We start from the raw sequence: 4,063 nt of genomic DNA, 5'->3' as shown, positions 1-4,063 counted from the left end.
ACCGTGCGTGTAAAGGTTGAGGCGTATGGAGCTGTGGCGGGGCGGAGGTAGGCAAATTCGTAGTTACCTGTGAGGGAAAATGGTATCGTGAAGGTCGTTTTTCCGAAGTGAGGTTTTTCTATTGTGTGTACGGATCCTTGTGATTTTCCTACATGTAGAAAATTCCATTGCATAATTTGTAGTAGTGGGAGGGGCTGCGTTAGTGAATTCCGCTGAGATACTGCAGTGCAAAACGTGAGCTCTACGCGAAGGGCTACTCTTAGTTTCTACGGGTTTGTAGCTTTGACGGCATGTTAAGTGTCGTCCTTACTGTCTCAAGCGTGAGAAACAAAGTATCGCGTTACGGTCCTCTCCGCCGCTGTCGTGAGCTTATTTAACACAAACTAAGTGGCCGCAGGGCTCTTCCCCAACCTTTCTACGTGGGGCTGCTTTTTGCAGACTTTGCTTCATGGTCTCCAGTCTCTTGGGTTCTCTGTGAAAACCTTCGTGTTTTTTCGTAGCTTCCAGAGTCACCCTTCACACAGCCTCTGCTTCTAACCGCAGCCCCCGCAGTAGTTTGTAGGATTTCTGTGCTAGCAGGGAATGTGTTCTCACCTCCTAGAGCCAGGTAGAAACTCTACGCAGACGGGTGCTGTTCTTTGGGATGAAAGCAGTGTCCCCGTTCCGTTGTAGACACAACACGCTTGCTTTCTGTAGGGGAACGGCTCTCCCCGCGCCCAGGTGCCCTTGCTTATATTCACCGAGGCCCGTAGGTCGGAATCGCAGTCTCATCTGTCGGCAGAATGTGCTGCGATCTACCCCAACTACCCGAACTACCCAGCAATAAAATGGGACACATTACGGAAACATGAGATAAAGTGGATCATCTCAAAAACATTATGCCGAGTGATGAAAAGAGTGCATCCTGTGTGGCGCCATCAAGGTGAATTTCTAGAACAGGTGAAACTAACCTGTATAGTGATAGAAAATACATCATTGATTGCTGGGGTAGGGGGAGGGCGGGACTGACAGCAAAGGGCACAAGAGGACCTTTTAAAGTAATAAACACGTCATCAAACTTGAAATGGATGCTTTTATATATGCTTTTATATATTTTTAATATAGTTTTAAAATGTATAATTATATTTAATATATAATTTTTATATATTTTAAATATATACAATATATATATTTATTATTTTATAATTTTTTCAGGTATATATATCCTTCTTTATTATTTTTCCTTCTTTTTCCTTTTGTAGGGCCTGGGGGGGGACAGTCTAGCTAAAATATACATTCTTCTCTCTGTAGATATACCACAAGACCATGAGTCAAGTGTTGCCCGAATGTCCGAGGCCCAGGTCGCCCTGAGAAGGGGGTGGGGACTTCCTGGGTCGCTGGGTCCCTGGCGGGGGGGGGTCCAGGCCTCCGATTGCACGGGGCTAGGAGGCTCGCCCAGGAAGGGGACCCTGCAGGCTCGGTGATCCCAACAGGATGATTCAGCAATTTCCCCGTGGTCCGGGCCACTGTGATAACTCGGTTTCTGGGACCCCGAACACCGAAGAGGGAGACGAAGAGGGTGACATCGCCAGGCTGAGACAGCGGGAGCAGAAGGGACACCGAGACCTGCAGCGCAGAGCTTCTGAACATCAGCGGAATCTCCATTCCATTTAGGAAGTAAAAGACGGCCTTACCATCCCAATGAAACACAAAGGTTCCACCGAGATTTGAACTCGGATCACTGGATTCAGAGTCCAGAGTGCTTACCATTACACCATGGAACCACGCAACACAAGGTTGTTAAAGGTGTCTGAAGTAGTTCCCACCCACCCATGTTAAGGCATTTCTTTTGATTCCACAAGCAACACTTAAGGTAGGTGGACCTGCAGGAAGGAGCCATCCTTCTTGCTTTCTTTCTGCCCTCTCCGTTGATCGACTTCTGTCATTTCATTTGCACCCCGGAAAAAGAGGCAAAATCCACTGTGGGTTTAGGGCCAGAGAAGAGCCCTTGAAGCCTCGGTCATAGAGTTTCCTGTGCCGAGGTGAAATTCCTTCCTTCCCTTCCCCTCCCTCCCTCCCTCCCTTCCTTCCTTCCTTCTTTCCTTTCTCTCTCTCTCTTTCTTTCTTTCATTCAAGCTTCGGTGGCAGAGTTTCCTGTGCCGAGATTAACTTCCCTTCCCTTCCCTCCCCTCCCCTCCCCTCCCCTCCCTTCCCTCCCCTCGCCTCCCCTCCCCTCCCTTCCCTCCCCTCGCCTCCCCTCCCCTCCCCCCTCCCCTCCCCTCCCCCCTCCCCTCCCCTCCCCCCTCCCCTCCCCTCCCCCCTCCCCTCCCCTCCCCTCCCCCCTCCCTTCCCTTCCCTTCCCTTCCTCTCTTTTCATTGAGACAGAGTCTCCTTCTGTTGCTCAGACTGGAGTGCAATGCAGTAGCAGTGGGTGATCTCCCCTCACTGCAACCTCCATCTGTCGGGTTCAAGTGATTGTAATCCCCAGTGGCTGGGATTACAAGCATGGGCCACCATGTCCGGTTAATTTTTGTATATTTGGTAGAGATGAGGTTTTGCCATGTTGGCCAGGCTGGTCTCAAACTCTTGACCTCAAGTGATTCGCCCGCCTTGGCCTCCGGAAGTGCTGGGATTACAGGTGTGAGCCACCGCACCCAGCCCGGAGATGAAATATCTGCAAATTTTCTGTTATTTTCTTGATGCTTTCCCTCTTTTCCATTTGCCCAAGGAGGCCAGATGATTGTCAAAACAGGACGTGGGACTTCCTGGGCACCTTGCCCCCTTCCTCCCTGTAGTATATAACAGAAGACAGCAATCAAGTGAGATTGGGAAGCAGGGAATCCTTTATTTTTTTATTCATATACTTCTATGTTTGTTTGGTTGGTTGGTTGGTTTTAACAAAATTTTCTCACCAGAAATGGAGATTTGTTGGATTTAAAATAAAAGCAATCAGCCATGTTTTACATTTCTGTAAAACACCCAAACCAGGCCATACTCTCCTATTTTGACTCAAAATCAGCCATATACTGTCCAGGTCAGGAGGCAGGGCCCTGACATTTAAGCACAGGGTGTTTTCTCAGAATTGGCCAAGTTGATGCCATTCCAGTTTCTCAATATATCATGACCCATTAATTTCAGTCTTTAAAAGTAAACACGTATTGTTACTGAAAGCCCAGGAATTCGGTCTAGGCCCTGCTGCTCAGCTCACAGAAAGCCAATCATTAAGACATTGAGTATTGCTGAGGAAGAAGGCTTTAATTGGGTGTTGCAGCTGAGGAGATGGGAGATCAGTCTCAAATCAACCTCCCTGATCAACTAAAGTGAGGAGTTTATGTAGCAGGGAAGAACTGTAACTGTGGGTGGGAAAAGAGGAATTAGGGAAGGGTGAGGAAGCACTCATGATGAGTGAGGGGTCTGGCATCTCATTGTCTGGAGGCTGTCATCTGCTGAGTTTCAGGTCTATGACGCTTTTTGAGAGGCCCGAGAGGCCTTTGCTGAGGAAGGAACTCAGATAAAACAAATGTCCTAAGTTTCAAGCTTTAAGACCAGAAGGGTCCATTTCTATGTCTATCCAAAAACACTGTCTGTGGGACTCTTGGGTTGATTTCAGTCCCCACTTTCTATTTGTCAGTTCCTCAATCATGGGGAATCTGATCATCCATCTTTCTGGCTGCATCATGAGGAGGAGGGGCATCCTGAGCAGCTTCACACCATGGGTGACTGCATGGCCACCCAGGAATCAAACATTCATCTAATACCGTAGTTTCTCCTGAAACACAATCTTCCTCTCTCCAGTTCCCCATTTCCACTAAAGACAAAACACAGCAGGACCAACCTAAAGAAGCATCAGTCCCATATACTTGGCCTGATTACCCACACAAAGTGCAGCAAGAATCCTTGTTCATATAGGCTCTCCTAAATAGGCTTTGCTGGAATATTTCACAACGCCATTTCAGGCAAAGCCCTGGGAAAATTACCAATTCCTCCACCTGTGTCCTGTTATAAAAGAAAACAGAATCTTATTGAACTTATGCAAACAAACACATTGTCATGAGTTAAGAATATTCAGTTTACAAATTCTGTA

General features: G+C 47.6%; 1 non-coding gene across 1 annotated transcript; it reads right to left on the bottom strand.

Moving 5' to 3' along the window:
* Window positions 1-1,691: 1,691 nt before the first annotated feature.
* Window positions 1,692-1,763, bottom strand: TRNAQ-CUG (transfer RNA glutamine (anticodon CUG)). Its single transcript has one exon. It is a non-coding gene; the product is annotated as a tRNA-Gln (tRNA).
* Window positions 1,764-4,063: the final 2,300 nt, after the last annotated feature.

The sequence above is a fragment of the Pan paniscus genome, chromosome 1 (assembly GCF_029289425.2).
Source record: "Pan paniscus chromosome 1, NHGRI_mPanPan1-v2.0_pri, whole genome shotgun sequence".
In the NCBI taxonomy this organism is placed as follows: domain Eukaryota; kingdom Metazoa; phylum Chordata; class Mammalia; order Primates; family Hominidae; genus Pan; species Pan paniscus.
Note: the sequence above shows the minus strand (reverse complement) of the source record. Positions and strands in the feature narration are given on the sequence as shown.